General features: G+C 42.2%; 1 protein-coding gene across 4 annotated transcripts in view; it reads left to right on the top strand.

Moving 5' to 3' along the window:
- The window catches only part of RALB (RAS like proto-oncogene B), an 80,374-nt gene that overhangs the window by 30,919 nt on the left and 29,781 nt on the right, over positions 1–19,674 (top strand). Inside the window, exon 2 of one of the 4 annotated variants that reach the window (XM_054043300.1) lies at positions 1,975–2,119. The exons of 2 other annotated variants lie outside the window; for them this stretch is intronic. The gene's annotated coding sequence lies outside the window, so the exon portion shown is untranslated. Of the gene's footprint in view, positions 1–1,974; positions 2,120–11,256; positions 11,346–19,674 lie in introns of those variants that run through there. One more of the 4 variants, XM_054043299.1, reaches the window with a different exon arrangement.

The raw sequence follows: 19,674 nt of genomic DNA, 5'->3' as shown, positions 1-19,674 counted from the left end.
GAAAGAGGAAACGGCAGTGCCCAAATGTTGTGTTACTGTAAAGGGGAGGGTGAGATGTGGGGCAAACTAACCAGCCAAATTATGCAATTTAAGGGGGAGGTTAGGCTAGATTTTACCATTTTTCCAAGGGTGGGACCTGAGGTCCTATGGGGCCACTTGCAAGAATTAAAATAGATATAGTCAAGCCCTGCTTCTTAAGCACTGACTCTGTGGGTGCTCTGGGGCTGGAGCACCCATGGGGAAAAAATGGTGGGTGCTGAGCAACCACCAGCAGCCCTCCTATCACCTCCTCTTCTCTGCCCCCCCAGCACTTCCCACCTACCAGCAGGCCCCGCAGATCAGCACCCCCCCCCACACACACACACACACTGCAATTTGTTGTTTGGCGACATGCAGGAGGCTGTGGGAGGAGTGAGGATGCAGTGCACTTGGGGGAGGGGGCAGAACTGGGCAGGAAGAGGTGGGGCTGGGTGGACTGGGGGCAATAAAAGGTGGGGTGGAGGTGGGGCCTTGGAGGATGGGGTGGGGGCGGGGCAGGGTCTGGGGCAGAACCAGGGGTCAAGCACCCCCTGGAACTTTGGAAAGTCAGCATCTGTGCCCTGCTTCCTTTTTGGGTCATGTATGTTTGGGTGGTGGAAGGGAGGCGTACAGATTCAATAAGTGTTTAGGACCATCCCTATTCTTTATAATTTAAAGCCCAGATTTTAGATCCTTACTGCAAATATGCATAAATGTTGCATGTGGGGGTTTTGTTTAATAAAACCTTGGAAATATTTAATATGTCCTGCTCCTTAAGCATCTGTTACTGTGAGAAAGGCCTATTTTCTTTTTTTCCCCTTCACCAGAAGATTGGGAAGTTGTGTGACTAGTATTCTGAAATTTTGGAGATTTACTGTATTCAGAAAGCACACTGTCTGATGTTCTCTTAAATTTTCCCATATCGGTAGTTAAAGCTGCAGGAGAGACTAAGAGGTGCAGACTGGATTGTAATTGTAGATATTTCTATAAATGGATTGACTACCTTGCTTGGCTGATAAATGAGGCTATGTCTACATTACCGGCTAAATCGTCATTGCTGGGATCAATACAGCGGTGTCAATTTAGTGGGTCTGCTGAAGACATGCTAAGTTGATGGGAGAGCGCTCTCCTGTTGATGTCTATACTCCACTTCCCAGAGAGGCGAAAGCTACATTGACAGGAGAGGGTCTCCCGTCAATATAGGTCGACTTACAGTGGTGTCTACACCGCACTAAGTTACATGGACTTCAGTTATGTAATTTATGTAATTGAACTAGCCAGGATGGATTTGATTTAAATCCTTAGTCAGGAAGACTTGATTTAATCATGGATTTCTGCATAAGTGCATTCTTGTTGGTTGTTATAACCTTAATACATATTCTTCACAACTCAGAGATAGATGGTTTCATTTTTAGAAGGTATACACTATATATTTAAGTGATCTGTTTTGAAAACTTTTCAGATTACTTTTACAGCTATATCAGAAAATGAATGATTGTTTAGTAGTTGAAGCAGGTATTTATGAAGTCATTGGGAGGTGAACGATCTCCAATTCAACAAGTTAATCATTACTATTTGGAGGATTTTCTTCCCATGCTGTATTAGGAGGAGAGCATCACCAGACAGACATTTAAATTGTTTTATTTAACTAAAACAACAACATTATGTATTCTGGATTTTTTTCTTCAACAGCAAACCTATAATATTTTAACAAAACAAGCATATTAATTTTTTAATTTAGTTAAACATTCAAGTTTTTTAAAATCAGGTTTGCTTTTGTTAAATTGTTTTTAACTAAGATAGTTAAATGAAATATTTTTTAAAAATCGACTGTCAGCCACATCAACATGAGAAACTTAAAATTTTGGATTCTGCAGCTAACTCAGTCGTCTTCACATTCATTTTCCTGTTTGTTCATAATCTGAAAGAGAAAAACAAGCTTTCCTGCTTTTTCAGGTCCCAAACAATTTCTCAATTTGGAATGAATTTGTTCAAAGGAAGAAAATATTCTTTCTACCCTGGCAGAAGAAGCTACTGCTGTTAAAGTGAGATTATTACTTCAACAGTCTCAAGTGCTTAAGTGACTTCCACCAGTTCACTGGTATGACTTTTTTTTTTTTTTTTTTTTTAAACGTCATCAGCAAACATATATTTGTTGAATGGTTCTTATTCCCGAACTGGCTCTCTTTTACGGCTTGCTGCCATTATAGGGTTTCCCTTCCAGTGAGAGATTGGTATGGTAGATCTCAAATCAATGAAGGCTACGCTCAGAAAAACCTCAAGACTTCTGGAATATGCTGCTCAAACAGTTTAACTTTGGTTTCTACTCCTGTCCCTCCCTTCTCACATTTATATCCAGATTTCTTCTCCTTGTCGAGATCTATTCCGTCCCCAACAATCTTCTATTCATTGAACTTTTTCAGAGTAACAGCCGTGTTAGTCTGTATCCGCAAAAAGAAGAACAGGAGTACTTGTGGCACCTTAGAGACTAACAAATTTATTAGACCATAAGCTTTCGTGGACTACAGCCCACTTCTTCGGATGCATATAGAATGGAACATATATTGAGGAGATATATACACACACATACAGAGAGCATAAACAGGTGGGAGTTGTCTTACCAACTCTGAGAGGCCAATTAATTGAGAAAAAAAACCTGTTTATGCTCTCTGTGTGTGTGTATATATATCTCCTCAATATATGTTCCATTCTATATGCATCCGAAGAAGTGGGCTGTAGTCCACGAAAGCTTATGCTCTAATAAATTTGTTAGTCTCTAAGGTGCCACAAGTACTCCTATTGAACTTTTTGAAACTTTGCACTTTTAGAGAGGGGTAAGGGATTACAAATTTGCAGAGGGACAGTAGGGTTGAGGTCTGTTATTTCTCACCTCTATATATTATTTATTTAAAAACATTTTTGCTGTTAACAAGCATGTTATCTCTGGAGACACAAATCCACAGTTTGAGAACTGCAAAACTAAGCATCTCTGATGGTATCTTCTAGACTGAGCACTGAGTCCCATTGGGTAGATAGAAAGATTAACCTAAATACTCTATACAGAAGCCCCTGGAACCGCATAAAATTGGGTTCCTAATCCATGAACTATTGGAACTTATTTACAAAACTTTTCTTAAACATTACATGAATATATTAGAATTTACAATCCCTATTCTATGATGAGATCTTTGAGCTATAATGTATCTTAATTAAAACTATCTTTAGAGATGCTTTTTGAGGAAAAATCTTTTTATCAAAAAAATCCAGTTTAAATAAAAAAAAATCATTTTTTTTCTTTTTATTTATTTTTAAATCATTGATTTTTATCCACCCTGGAGCTAGCATAACTTAGATTGATTTACAGTGTTAGTGTGGACCAGCCCTGAATAATGGTGTTAGAAGACTGAAGTGCAACAATTCCAAATCTGTTTTCTTTATGCTAATACCATATAGAAGACAATATTTACTTTCCACTTTATTCATTTGTGCTGGATTGGTCAAGGACAGCGTTGATGTAAACAACTTGTAATCCTGAATCATGATCATCTATCACGATCATAAAGGGAATCGTTAGCACAAACAAGGCATTTATGACATAAATTCCTGTAAAGACAGTTGCTTGCCTCTTCTTCTTGTTTTAAATATTTAATGAGAGTTGACTGAATATTTACTTACCTGTATTACAAATAATACCTTGGATTATTTAAACTAATTAAATCTAATTTACCCTTTTTAATTAGTTTTTAATACTTTCTACATTTCTCTTATACAATGAAAATAGGTCAGTTTCACACTTTTTCCTCTAAGTATTATGTTATCAACTTAAATGTCTCATACAATAGCATGTTTGTTTCATGCATACAGCAGGGGAATTTTTTAAAATATTTTCTATGGGAATAAAAAATTTGCATTTCTACTAGTCTTGGTTTTTGTAAAAGATTATTTTTACAAAACCCCAGTTTGGAGCATAATTTGACCTGACAGTACCCTTTTTTGAGTATTTCATTTGCTAATTGATATGTCAGATTTTTAACATCCGTTCAGGTGTACAGTACTGGGAGTCTGCTTAAAAGAACAGTCAGCTACAGGCACTTCAGTTCTGTGCAAGGCAGTAATGAACTGGTATATCTCAAGGGATGACTACTTATATGTACATCTAAGTGGCATTTCATGGCTGAAATGTTGATTCTGCTATCTACATTGTACTTTCTCTTTATGAAGAGACCAGTCTTTCAAATGAAAGCAATATGCTGCAATCATTTGTTTGAGAGTCTGTGGGCTCGTTGCTATATGAAATGCTGCATAAAAATTGTCCCTTCCTTGTGAGACTTACACTCTAGCCAGGCAGTGCAGAGGAGATGCTGTGCAAACAGGGCACAGAGTGGCCTAATAATTGAAAAAAACCAGACTGGGAATAAAATTCTAATCCCGGTTCTAATATCCTCTGTGGAATTTGGTGAAGCATGTGATCTTACACTACCATTAAATGGGAATAACAACATCTATTTCATAGGGGTGTTGTGAGCTAAACTAGAGAAGGCTTGTAAACATTTTTGAGCACTAACTGCTAAATACTATAATGTTGTTACTGTGCCTCAATCTTGACCAGTAAGAACAGCTTCCAGGGGTGAGAGCATAGTTCAGGTTCCATGTCGATTCAGATCTTGGCATATATGAATCTGCGAACAAGGGGGGCAGTTGAGATGGCTTTTGAATGGGAACACCTGTCCACTGGTAAGGGTGCTAAAACCAGTCTACCTCATCTCTGAATTAAAGGAAATTCGGGATGGTAGCTCAAAACATAATATAATAGAGTCAAAGCATTTCAGACAGTTCTTGTGCTGACTCTACTGAATTTTAGACCAAGTGTTGCAGAATAGTAATCTCCTAAATATTAGGGTTTCAATAAAAAACTTTTTTTGGATCCTTAAATATAACAGCATTACTGAGTTACTCAGATTTCTCCAGTGATTCTCAAATTGCTTGTTTTGATGGAACACATTGTGGTTTCCCTGATTCTGTGTCCTACCTGCCTAGGGCAGAGCTAGACTTGTACTAACAAAGGCCAGATAGGTGTGCTTTTGAAACTAATAAATGATTGCCTAATAACTAGTTTTCATCAAACCAGTTTCTGTGTCAAACTTGTGATCCTCCTCAAATATCTGTTCTCTTACACGCCTTTGGATTTTGCAAGGTTAAAGAAATGGAATACAGGGGCTTTTGGGAGGATGGAGTGGCAATGACTAAAATGCTTGTAAACAGCACTACATTGAAAACTACTGATGTTAAACACAGGAAAGTTCCTCCCTCTCTAAGGGAAATGTCTATGCTAGGAAATATTACCAAAACAAACCCAAAAAATCCCCTCTAGTGTGTGGTTGAGAAGATTGTATCTGAACCTTGATCCATAAAAGCTAGTAACTCAAAAATCAAAACTATATAAAAGTACAGTACATAAGCGACAGAAATAATTCTGGTATTAAATGAGTGTTGAGTATTTTTTATTTGGATTTAAATGTCAAGAGCACATGGATAGGCAATCTTTAAGTGCCTTTGATATTAACTAAAAATACAACTGATTTCCAAACATAACTAGAGAATAGCAGCAATCCAATATAACCACACCAACTTAATTTTAATCTTGCTTTAAACTCCACACTTGTGTGTGTTGCAGTAAACCAGGATTTTATATTGTATAATGGAGGTCACAGCCCCAATACAGTTTTCAGGATTCAGGTTAGTGGGTTATGAGATACTTTGGCAGTTGGGGAGAAACAAAAAAATGCATTGATTATTTATTACAGATGTTAGGTCCCAGGCTGGGCTTTCAGTAACCTTCAGTACATAGTATTATATCAGTCTCCACTGGTGAAATTACTACATGATTGACCCTCAGGTGGTGATAAGTTGAAAAACATGGATCTAAATGCCTCTCTGATGTAAATCAGAGTAAGCCTGTCAGAAAACAGATTATTCATCAAAATACAGTGTACTTCTGTGACTTTAAACTCTCACTTCCAGTGATCTGAAGAAGGAGCTTCCTCCCCAAGATTTTAAGGAAGGATAGAGTCAAAGGAGGAATTGGTTTCAGTGCTCCCCAAATATGAGGATTTGGTGAAGAATCGTAAAAATGACCGTTTTGTTTTTTATTTTATTTATTTATCTGCTGCTATTTCAGACCAAATTGAAAGGTGGGATAAACTTTCAGGGATGGGATTAGAAAGTATAAGCAGATGGAATCTGCCACCCTAAGGGAAAACTCTGTCAAGCGCAGGCTGCAGTGGCATTACTTGGGATGTCAGTGTACAATGTGGTCTGACGTGACCATTTATGCTAACAAGAAATCAAGATTTCAATAATGTCACTTCATTGTGATGATGGACATAGGTAAGAGGCTTTCTGGTTACCTCTTAACAAATATTTTTATAATGGAACCCTTTGGAAATATGTTCATCCCCCCATCTCTTTTAAAACTGGCTTCCTATGGGTATTTCTGCTACAGCAAGAGACTCTTCCCCACTGTCCTGTTTTGCTGCTATTAAGCTTTTAGCTTACTACAAGAGCCCACTGTGAGTTAATGAGAATTCCACACTTATCCAGTTACCCCTGACAACAGGACTTTTTGGTGGTTAGTTGACTTTCCCAGCAGCTTCACTCTCTTGTTTATTACATAGTCAAATGCTTTTGCTGAGTATGTATCCTTATGGGATTACCAGAAATGCGTCTTCCAAGAGCATAATATTGATGGGACATTGCTTTGTTTTTCTCTTCCACTCTAAGGCACTATGCTCCATCTGATTTCTCCTATTTGTTTCAGACTGCCTTTTGACCAAACTAGATTTTCTAACGAAATATACAACTTTCAAACTTGTACGGATAGGTGGGAAGCTTTAGGGGACTAAGTAGCATGGAGCTAGAAGGCTCGTGCTTCTGGGAGCACAATTTAGGCCTAATACTGCTCACTTTACTTGCATGAGTAGTCCCATTGATCACCTTTGGACAATCATGTGAGTAAAGTGAGCAGAGTTGTGCCCTTCTCATTGCATCTTGGGAACCTTTCCTCTTGTGGCTTTTTAGGTAGAGATCAAATGCTTAATCAACTCTGAAATCTAGTAGAAAAAATACTGTTCATTAAAAGCCGCTTCAGTTGGTTGTCCCACTTTTTGACCTTAGTTACATGAGAAGTCTAGTGTAAGGAAACCACAGTGGTATGTGCCCTTATAATTTAACTTGAAAGGATAGAGAAATTATACAGTAACTTCTGTTAAGATATTGTCATCCTGCACTGGTTGCTTTTATTGTAAAATCTCTACTTGAGGTATCGAGTCTTCCTTGATGTTTAATATTGTATCTCATTGGATTACTGTCACAAAGCCATTGAACTGTGCAGGTAGAAGTATGCATGGAGTTACAATCCGTGAAACTTTGTAGGAACATCAGTTCCAAACTTTTTTACCTCCGAAGTACCACCTATGTTCTAAGTGTCTTTATTAGAATAATGTTGGTCATGATGCATTAGTTTGGGGTTCTTAATATTATAACCAGGAATGTTAGATTTCAAAAAAGTAACACTGATGTAAAATATTGCTCTGCGTAGGAACTTAAATAAAAGCTTTGAAGACTACCTGCAGCTATTTTTTGAAAGACCCCTTCCCCCGTCCCACTTTCCATGCACCCCAAGTACACCACCAGCCCACTTCCAAAAATGCATTTAATACAAATAAAGCATGTATGAATTTATTATTTTTAGTGCATAAACATTAATCCAGTGATCTTTAGCTCTGTTAAAAATTGATTTTTTTTTTCTCATATGGAACGTATCAGAGCCTTTAAGGTTTAAAACAGCAGCATTTCCAAAAGAGTGCATACCCCAAAATATGTACTTAACTAATGCTAGTGCTCACCTAAATACATGATGTGCATATACCGTGAAACTAAAATGACTCCAAATAAATCACTCTTGGTTTTATTTAGCAGCAGGAGACTATTATCCAGTGATGATTTTATAGGGTTACCATATTTAAAAATAAAAAAAAGGACACTCCACGGGGCCCCAGCCCCGCCCCTTTCCCACCCCCGGCCCCGCCCCAACTCCACCCCTTCCCTGCCCCTTTCCCAAAGTCCCCGCCCTAACTCCGCCCCCTCCCCTGAGCACCCGCATTCCCCCTCCTCCCTCCCAGCCACATGAAAAGGGCTGTCTGAGCGCTACCAGCTTCACGGTTTGCCGAGCAGCTCCCAGACTCTGCGCCCCCGGCTGGCGCTTCCCCAGCGCAGCTGGAGCCCGGGAGGGGAAGCGCCCAGCTGGGGGCTCAGGGTCTGGAGGCTGCCCGGCAAACCGTGAAGCCGGTAGCGCTCGGACTTCGGGCAGCCCCCATGCCTCCGGACCCTGTGCCCCCGGCCGGGCACTTCCCCTCCCGGGCTCTGGCGTCTGCTGTGCTCCCTGAACTCCTGGGCTCTGTAAGCGCCGTGCTGCCCGAGTGCTACCGGTTTCGGGCAGCCCCCATGCCTCTGGACCCTGCACCCCCGGAGCCCGGGAGGGGAAGTGCGCGGCTGGCGGCGCAGGGTCCAGAGGCATGGGGGCTGCCCGAAGCCAGTAGCGCTCGGGCAGCTCGGCTCTTACAGAGCCCAGGAGTCAGGGAGCACAGCAGCCCCCAGCGCCCGCTCTAAGGTAAGCCAGGGAGTATTTTTCCCGGACATGTTTGGCTTTTTGGAAATTCCCCCTGGACGGGGGTTTGATTACCAAAAAGCCGGACATGTCCGGGAAAAACCGGACGTATGGTAACCCTAGATTTTATATTTCACTGATACTATCTCTTAAGTAATCTTGATACTTTTGTAGCAATATTCAAACTCGAAATCTTAATACTTTACTTCCCATAAAACAAATAGGAGTCAATTAAGGTGGGCAACTTCCAAGGTAGAAAAATGAGATTTCAAATGCATTTGTTCAATTTAGCTTTAAATAATTTACTAAATTTACACTTCTTGATTATCTGAAGAGTATGTACATCACCAGTGACAGGTGTAATAGGCAAAAACCCTAGCTCCAAACATCTGCATTTTAAAAAGTGGAAACATTCAGTTTTCCATGATCATGTTCTCCTGGAAAGTAATATGGAAGCAATAGCTTGGAAATACACAGCATGAATAGATATTGCCACTGGATGGTGGGACTAAAATAACGCAAGTTCCATGCAATAAGTAGGTCTGAGTAGGTGTTTAACAGTGTTCCTGAACTGTTTAAAAGCAGTTCCCAGTGTTCCATTTAATATGATTCTGAACGGAAAACTTTAAAAACATTGTAGCCAAATAAAGTGACATAGTGAACATAGATATTGGTTAATACTGAACATTAATGTTTCAGGTTTTTTTAGTTTAGAACATTTACATGAAAGTGTTTCCTTTGCATTGGTTGGAAGAAAAATAAATCCAAGAATGTCTGCAGAGTAAGATGATAGCCAGCATTTGATGCTGCACTGAGTTTCTGCTTGATGCAGTGGAGTGTGAGGTAGGCCCATCAGGGCGCTTGGTCCCACTCTGTGATTCTTAGGGCAGACTTGTGGATGTAAGCTGTGCCAGCTGGCAGTGGTCCCCAGGGGACTGTGCCAGTTGAGGATACCCAGACAGTAGTGTGCTCTTGCCACCCCAAAATGTCCCTTGTGCTGCACCCAGGTCTGGAGGAATAAGGCGGAGGGTGATGTAGAAACCTGGTGTGATGGCACCATCAGCAGAATTCTCCCCCATGCCAGAAGAATCCTTAGCAGGCTGCATATGGCTGCTTTCTGGCCCCTTTTTACTTCTAGAATGAACTAGAGAATCTTGCCCCATAATACCAGTGCTATTTGTGGTTCAAGCCCTTTAAAATAATCACTAACTATTCTTGCATCACCTCTGTTATCCCCGTTTCACAGATAGGGTGACTGAGGTAGAGACGGTGATTTGTCTCAAGTTCCACAATCAGTAGTAGAGTGAGTGAATCATGCTCAAGTCATTTAATGTTGATAAATATCATGGAATTGAGAGAGAAGTTATGTGAATGAACCTAATACATCTAGAATAAGTCCAATTGCAAAACTATCATTAGAATCATAGAATTATAAGACTGGAAGGGACCTCAAAAGGTCATCTAGTCCAGTTCCCTGCACTCATGGCAGGACTAAGTATTATCTAGACCATCCCTGAGAGGCGTTTGTCTAACCTGCTCTTAAAAATGTCCAATAATAGAGATTCCACAACCTCCCTGAGTAATTTATTCCAGTGCTTATCCACCCTGACAGTTAGGAAGGTTTTTTCCTAATGTTCAACCTAAACTGCCCTTGCTGCAATTTAAGCCCATTGCTTCTTGTCCTATCCTCAGAGGTTAAGGAGAATAATTTTTCTCCCTCCTCCTTGTAACTTGAAAACTGTTATCCTGTCCCCTCTCAGTCTCTTCTTCTCCAGACTACACAAAGCCAATTTTTTCAATCTTGCCTCACAGGTCATGTTTTCTCGACCTTGAATCATGTTTGTTGCTCTTCTCTAGACCAGTGGTCTCTAAAATGGGGTGTGCAAGAAGATCCTTCAGGGTGCGCGGCAGGAGGAGCGTCGCCGGAGCAGCGCCGCTTCCCCCCCCACCCCACCCCTCGGCAGTTCGGCCAGGAGTCCGAGTGGTTTTTGCTTCGACAGTTCGGTTGGAAGCTGGGCATGCGTGCTCAAAAATTTTTTACTTATAGGGTGCGCGATCAAAAAAATTTGGAGACCACAGCTCTAGACTTTCTGCAATTTGTCCACATCTTTCCTGAAATGTGGCGCCCAGAAATGGACACAATACTCCAGTTGAGTCCGAATCAGCGCAGAGTAGAGTAGAAGAATTACTTCTCATGTCTTGCTTACAACACTCCTGCTAATACATCCCAGAATGATGGGGGTTTTTTGACAGTGTTACGCTGTTGCCTCATATTTAGCTGGTGATACACTATGACCCCCAGATCCCTTCCTGCAGTACTCCTTCCTAGGCAGTCATTTCCCATTTTTTTATGTGTGCAATTAATTGTTCATTCCTAAGTGGAGTACTTTGAATTTGTCCTTATTGAATTTCATCCTGCTTTTTTTCAGACCATTTCTCCAGTTTATCCAGATCATTTTGAATTTTACCCTATCCTCCAAGCATAGCTTGGTATTGTCCGCAAACTTTAAGTGTACTCTCTATCCTATTATCTAAATAATTGAGAGAGACATTGAACAGAACCGGACTCAGAACTGATCCGTATGGGACTGCACTCGATATGCCTTTCCAACTTGACTGTGAACCGCTGAAAACTATTTTCTGGGAACGGTTTTCCAATCAGGTATACATCCATCTTATAGTATCTCCATCTAGGTTGTATTTCTCTAGTTTGTTTATGAGAGGGTTATGTGAGACAGCATCAAAAGCCTTACTAAAATCGAGATATACCACATCTACTGCTTTCCCCCCCCCTTATTCACAAGGTTTATTACCTTGTCAAAGAGAGCTATTAAGTTGGTTTGACGTGATTTGTTCTTGACAAATCCATGCTGACTGTTACTTATCACTTTATCTTTTAGGTGTTTGCAAATTGATTGCTTAAGTATTCGCTCCATTATCTTCCGTGTTTAATGAAGTTAAGCTGACTGGTCTGTAGTTTCCCAGGTTATCCTTATTTCCTTTTTTATAGATGAGCACTATATTTGCCCTTTCACAGGCCTCTGGAATCTCTCCCACCGTATGTGACTTTTCGAAGATAATCACTAATGGCTCAGATACCTCATCAGTCAGCTCCTTGAGTATTCTAGGATGTATTTCATCAGGCCCTGGTGACTTGAAGACATCTAACTTGTCTAAGTATTTTTTTTTCTGTCTGAGTATGTCTAAGAACATAAAAATGGTGATACTGGGTCAGACTGATTGTCAGTCTAGCTCAGTATCATGTCTTCTGGCAGCCAAATGCTTCAGAAGGAATGAACAGAGCAGGGCAATTATGGAGTGATCCATCCCCTGTTGTCCAGTCGCAGCATCTGGCAGTTGGAGGTTTAGGGGTTCCCAGAGCATGGGGTTGTGTCCCTAACCATCTTGGCTAATAGCCATTGAACTTCTCTAAATATCCATTCACTAAAATAAGATTTAAATAAATCGAGATCAATACCAGGCACCCTCGCATGCTAAAACAATGGGGGCATCAAGACCCCCAGGGAAGAAGGAAAAGGCCTATAGTAATTTTAGTAGCTTTCACTATATGTATGTATGTTGAATAATCACAGTACAACATATCAAACCAGAAATGTTACACTTCAAGAACTAGGGTGTCTCTCATTTCTATTTAAGTGATAAGAGCAGCCATGCTGGGTCAGACCAAAGGTTCATCTAGCCTAGTACCCTGTCTTCCAACAGTGGCCAATGCCAGGTGCCCCAGAACAGGTAATCATCAAGTGGTGATAAGGCTACTAATCACGAATTCTTGACTTGTAAATTAATGGCAGCTCTGTTTAATGAGACAGTGATAAATTAACTGTACTTGGAAGAGTAATTGCAGTATATCAGTCATTAAAATTTGTTTTGTAACTTCTGTGTGGGTGGGGGAAAATGTAACTGAATTTGGAGTAACCTGGTAAATTGTGGTTAGTCAAAATGTTAATGACAATGTCCTAGGTGCTTCTTACAGACGTATACAATCCACTGAAATATCTGCAACTATATTCTCAACTCAATTTGTTATTATATGAATGCATATAGAAAATCTAGAACTCACCAACACGCAGCTCTTAGGGCTTTTTAAGCTAATGAAAACAAATTACTCTAATGATGTGCACATACAGGTGTAGGGTTATTAAAGTGAAATGCCAAGAGAGTTTATAAAAGCTTGTGTTTGATTAAAACCACATCTTTGAAGTACACATTAATTTCTCATAGCACCAGTCTATGTACATCTGTAATTTGGGGAGTCAGTGGTAACAAGCCTCCATTACGGCTATGTTGCTAGAGAGCTGTAAGGAGGAAGGGGGTTCAGGAATTGATGTCAAAGCACAGAGCCTCCCAGCACATGGTGCTATGCAGATCACCTGGAATACCTGGTGCTGGAAATCTGGCTTCATTGCTGTTCCAAAAGGGAAGTGTGCAACATCAATTCTATCACCTCCACTGAAGGATGAGTCTGGAGAGGGAGTACTTCAGCAGGAAGAACTTATGGGAGGTGGTCAGGAGACTGAGTTTCTCCATCTGTAAAATAAGGCTAATTGTAATTGCTCTTTTTTTGTAAATTACTTTGACATTTGTGGGTGAGAAGCTAAATGAAAGTTTAGTAGTATTGAATTCAAACATTCCTCAGATGTGAATCTTGAAGATTACAAAAGGATGTACGTGCATCTGTTATAATTCATACAACATAAAGATTCACTTCCAGATTCAAGAAAAGAGATCAAAGAACAGTGACTTAGAATTGCTCATATTAAAGACCATGTGAGATGACAAACAGATCCTAAAAATACCTCTGGTGACTATGTTAACGAAGTCTCAATTGATGCTTAAATATGGAACCCTCCTTCAGACCTGTATCAAATCTCTTTTGGATACTTTGTATGACTGTAGTTTTCATAGGCTGTTGTTGTAATTTACTTTCAAGATTATACTCTGAAACTGCTGCTCATAACTTAAAGTCCCATCTACTTTTTGATGTCTTAGATGATTAACTATTATAACAGAGGGAATGGGAGATTTTCTAATGTTTTGATTTCTTATGAATCTGTTTCCATAAGTAAATGCCTGCTGTTATCAGTTCTATATTTTGTTGAATTTTAATGGCACTCCTGCTTAGAGAACGATTCAGTCATCTGTATTTCAGCACATGATTTCTAAAGAAATCTGGCTTGCATTCAGGGTGGGGAAATGCACAGATTGAATATATATTGTGTGCTTTTTAATGCTCCAGTTTAATGCAGAAAGTGTAAAATAATTAACTGATCTATTTTTGGGTGCAATCATGGAATGTTAAGCAACTGGATTTAAATAGTTCCAGTAAAATTCAAGAGTACTGCTGGGTAAAAAGTAAAACAGTGTAGTCAATTCATTAACTGTGTTGTAAATTTCTTGCCTAGATAAAGAAAATTTACTTTCAGTCTGTCAAGGGTAGATGTTACCTACATATCCCAGCATTTTAATACCTGTACTTACAGGAGGTTTTCTTTCATGACCCAAATTTGGGGATCCATGTTGGCTAACTAAGATTATCTGTTGTATCCATGTAATGAAGCTCTTTCTGGAAAGACTAGATGACTGAATCTTCATAAGTCAATATGCCAATATAACAATCTGATATAGAATAAGATATAAGGAAAGCGGCTTCTTGGAATCCATGAGTCATCTGGGACTGTCACAGTTGTTACATGGCTATAAAAAGCAACAGAACTTACGATCTCCTACTATATACTGTTGTAAAAATATAGGTGTGGGGACAAGGGCCCTCAGGATAATTGGCTTAACTTGCATATTTGCCATTGAGCAGGACATATATTGGTGTTAGTGGGGAGTCTTTTGACAGAGGCTGTCTCTGAAGGATTCCCAGCTGATTTAGTATCAGTAATATTATGGAAAGAGAAACTGGATGTCATCCAACTGTCAGACAACAGAATTCATTTTGTTGACTGTCTTACAAAGATGTTAGTTCTAGGGTCTGACACAGGAGATTGAGTTCACCCTTAAAGGTGTACTGAATTTCTGTATATCTGCTTAAGATTCCAAATCACTGATGGAATATACACCTCTACCTCGAAATAATGCTGTCCTCGGGAGCCAAAAATAATCTTACTGCGTTATAGGTGAAACCGCGTTATATCAAACTTGCTTTGATCCACCAGAGTGTGCAGCCCCGTCCCCCTGGAGCACTGCTTTACCGCATTATAGCCGAATTTGTGTTATATCGGGTCGCATTATATCGGGGTAGAGGTGTATGTGGATAAATTAAAAAACAGATATCTATAAAATGCAGTCTGCAGGACAGCAAGATAGAACAGAGATAATCCCATGTGATCGCAGTGAGACCAAAATAGTGATAAGATCATAAACTTATATAAAATATTTTTAAAGTATTAATGTACTCTAGCTTTTGTTTTCTCTCTTAAAAAAGAAAAAAGAGAGATTGAATACTTTAACTTGGGCTGTGCTGATACTTTCCTTTAATGGTGGCCTTTTTAAAGTCATTCTTCCTCCTGAACCAGTACCTGCTTAAATGAACTAAGTTGATTAATGCATATAGTTTAGGATTTAGCTTTCTGACAGTTTGTATGTTCTATCCTTCTGCTATAAACAATGTCTCACAGTACAAAAGATATCTGCCCAACATGTAAAGTTAACTTCTTCAAGCATGTTCTAAAACTGCTTTAGAATGCACTGTACATTGTGATTGCAGGGCATATAGATAAATCTTGTATGGTAGAGGCATTTCAGCTTTGGCCTTGTGCTTCATGCAAAGTCAAGACTTGCGTGTCTCTCATTAAGAGTGTGTATTGAGTTACAGCTTTTGGCATACTTAACCTGTGAATGACCCACCAACTGGAGGTACTACACAGTCCGATTACTCTAATGTAACTAAGGGCATGTCTACACTGGCAGAGTTACTGCGCCGCTCGGAGAGTGTTGAAGGGAAACCGCTGTTGTGTGTTCACACTGTCAGCTGCCTGCGCAGTAGCGTGTTCACACTTGGGGCACTTGCAGTATTCGGAGCGGTGCAATCTGGGCAGCTATCCCACAGAGCACCTCTTTCTCCTCTGCCCCTAAGAGTTGTGGGAAGGCGGAGGGGGTCGCGGGGCATCCTGGGTCCGGTCCCAGTGCCCCGTGATGCATTGCTTCGCATCCCGGCAATCCCTGTGTTTCCGTCCGCATTTGGTGTGATCTTTCAATGGTTTGTGTACTGCGCGCCCTGCCTTTTTGGGCTGCAGGAATGGATCCCGAACTGTTGACCAGTATGCTGCTTGCTCTGACCAACACGTCACGAGTGGCAGTGGAGTTATTCCTTAAACTACAAAGGCAAGAGGAGTGTGACATTGATATCGCCACGCGTAGTAGCTACGACATGAGATTGCTTGGGGCATTCATGGAGGTGCTGACCACAGTGGAATGCCGCTTTTGGGCTTGGGAAACAAGCACTGAGTGGTGGGATCACATCGTGATGCACGTCTGGGATGACAAGTAGTGGCTGCAGAACTTTCAGATGAGGAAAGCCACATTCATAGGACTGTGTGGTGAGCTCGTCCCAGCCCTGCGGTGAAAGGACACAAGAATGAGAGCTGCCTTGTCACTGGAGAAGTATGTAGCGAATGCACTGTGGAAGCTGGCTACTCCAGACTGCTATCAAATGGTCACTAACCAGTTCGGAGTGGGAAAGTCTACCGTTGGACTCATGATGGAAGTCGGCAGGGCCATTAATCGCATTCTGCTCCGAAAGACCGTGGCTCTGGGCAACGTGCGTGACATTGTAGATGGCTTTGCACAAATGAGCTTCCCTAACTGCGGAGGGGCGATAGATGGCATACATATTCCAATTCTGACACCAGACCACCTCGCCACAGAGTTCATTAATCGCAAGGGGTATTTCTCAATGGTTCTCTAGGCGCTTGTGGATCACTGTGGGCGTTTCACAGACATTAACGCAGGCTGGTCCAGAAAGGTGCATGACACATACATGGCCTGTTCAGAAAGCTGCAAGCAGGGACTTTCTTCCCGGACCAGAAGACCACCATAGGGGAAGTTGAAATCCCCATTGTGATCCTGGAAGACCCCACATACCCCTTAATGACATGGCTTATGAAGCCATACATGGGGCAACTGGACAGCAGCAAGAAGCTGTTCAACAACAGGCTGAGCAAGTGCAGAATGACTGTGGAGTGTGCATTTGGCTGTTTAAAAGCCTGCTGGCGCTGCCTCTATGGGAAGCTGGACCTGGCCGATGACAATATTCTTATGCTTATAGCCGCGTGCTGTACGCTCCATAATATTTGTGAAGGGAAGGGTGAAAGCTTCACTCAGGGCTGGACCACAGAGACTAAGCGCCTGGAGGCTGAGTTTGAACAGCCAGAGACTAGGGCTATTAGAGAGGCGCAGCGTGAGGCCATAAGGATCAGGGATGTCTTGAGGCAGCAATTTGAAGCTGAAAACCAGTAATATTTGTTGCTCTGCTCAGGAGTGCAGTGCTTGTAATGCTAGGAGGTGATTGTGATTGGTGCAGATGATGCAATATGAAGGTTTAACAGAACTGTCTGTTGCTTTGCAGGGCTCTGTTTGCTTTCAATTAATAGAATAAAGATTGCTTTCAAAGCAACACAATTCTTTTATTTAAAACAACAACCAGAGGAGAGAGTCAAACAAAAAACCCCATAAGCACTGAGCAGGAAGGTCCCAGGAGGAGGTGGGGTCCTGGGGTGGCTCAAGATTTGTGTATGTCCAGGGATCATATCCAACCTTCTCCTTCAGAGTACAATGCAGCAGGTACTATACTTCAGCAGAGCCAAACTGGAGAGGGATGGGTGTTGAGTGCAGTGGGTAGTGGGAGTCGGCAGCACTGGACTGTGAGGGGGGAGGAGTGGAATGCCACGCATATAGACTGAAGTCAGGAGGTTGATAAGAGCGTGTTGGTAGCTGCTCGGTTTGAAGAGCTAGTATTGCCTCGAGCATGTCTGCTTGGCACTCCACAACCTTTAAGAGCCGCTCCATGGCTTCATTCTGGCATGCCGCATTCTCCTTTTGGTCCCTCTTCTCACTGTCCCGCCACTCCTTCAATTCCTGTTTCTTGGCAGCAGAGTGCATCATAACATCACACAGAAAGTCCTCCTTAGTTCTTCTTGGCCGCTTTCTAATCTGCACAGCCGTTCAGCCACCGATAACAAAGAGGGAGGCTGGGCTCCCAAAGTCATCTCTGTGAAGTTTAAACACGACATTTTACAGAAGCAGTATTATTTGCAACACAGAGAGCACTGATTCAATGATTTTAAAACACAGCCAGTACTCACGCACCTGTCAGTAACTGGCTGACCCAAGGCAAGCACACATGAGCCACAAGACCCCCAAAATGGTGAGTAGCCACAGGGGCAGAGGAAATCACTCTTCCCGGACCCTGCTGTACACTGGGTACGTGGCTCTTGGGGAGAGCCAGCACTATGGGGGGGCCTGATAATCATTCCTGTTCCCACACTTTCCACAAGATGTGATCATTTTGGAAGATATCTTGCTGCTGAGGGTGAGGAAGGAATCAAGGGAGAGTCTTCTCCAAGACTACGGCTTCCGCCCTTCCCCCTATACGGCTCGCCTGTGTGCAGCAATGGTTTCACACACACCCCGGGACGGCACAGTGGCATGGGAAAGTTACCATTAATGGGGCAAGAAACAAAGCAGCTCTGCTGAAGAACCTGCGGCAGCAGATTACCCAGTATCTACAAGAGTTTCCTGGAGATCTCTGAGGGAGATTCCCGTGAAGTGAGGGAGTCAATCAACAGCCTGTTCCGCCACTCAGACGAGGCCTGCGGTGGGAGACAAGCCTGCTTTCTGCAACCCTCCTTCCCCCAACAACTCGCTTCAGTGATTCCCAAAATCAAATCCACTTACCAGAGGCCTTCTCTCCTGTTTGCGCTTCGCCAACATTCGACAGCTGTGACTGGCTAGCCTCCTCCGGGGTAGAAAAGAGCTCCTGGCTGCATGCATCTCTGACCTCTGAGTCATCCTCTGCCTCTGGGTCCCTCTTTCCTCCACATCCTCATCCAAGATTTCCTCCTCCTGGCGCGGTCCACTTTCGACTGGCATGCGAGCCACCAAAATATCCACAGTGGTCTTCGCAGTGGAGGTGGGGTTGCCACCGAGTATCACGTCCAGCTCCTTGTAGAACCGACAGCTCGTGGGCGCAGCACCAGAACAGCGGTTTGCCTCCTGCGCCTTGTGGTAGGCGTTCCACAGCTCCTTCATTTTGACCCTGCACTGCAATGTGTCCAGGTCATGGCCCCTTTCTGTCATGCATCGTGAAATCTGTCCGTAGGTATCATCGTTCCTACAGCTGGAGCGCAGCTGGGACTGGACAGCCTCCTCTCCCCAAATGCTGATGAGATCCAGCAACTCAGCATTGTTCCAAGCGGGGGATCGCCTGTGCACGGAGCAGGCATGGCCACCTGGAAAGATGCGCTGAGATCACTGCGCACATCACCGCACAAACAGGAAGGGGTGGGGATGACGGTTGGTCACCTGAGGGCAGGGCAGTAGAGTTCACACCAATGACCAGAGAGGCGAGAACAGGCATTATGGGGCACCTCACGGAGGCCAGTCACAGCACTGTAATCAACCACGGTGTCTACACCGGCACCACAGCAGTGTAACCCCGGCGCAGAAAGCTGTATGCCTCTCGTTGGGGTGGGATTTTATTTTTTTTAAGCACTACAACTGCACAGTTTCTGCGCACTAAGTGGCTTGGCAGTGTGTACACCTCAGGAGTTACAGCACAGAAAGCTGCTTTACTGCACAGAAACTTGCCTGTGTAGACAGGGCCTAAGTGTTATAATTGCTGCAGACGTCTGATCACTGAAACATTACAGTAGTGGAAAGTGAGGATTTCTTGCTGCACTTGCTTTTGATGTCATGAAATCTTTATTCTTGGAGCTAATGGGTTAAACATTGTATCTTCAAATAGG

This window comes from Malaclemys terrapin, chromosome 11 (assembly GCF_027887155.1).
Source record: "Malaclemys terrapin pileata isolate rMalTer1 chromosome 11, rMalTer1.hap1, whole genome shotgun sequence".
NCBI lineage: Eukaryota > Metazoa > Chordata > Testudines > Emydidae > Malaclemys > Malaclemys terrapin.
This window is presented reverse-complemented; position numbering and strand designations above follow the sequence as displayed.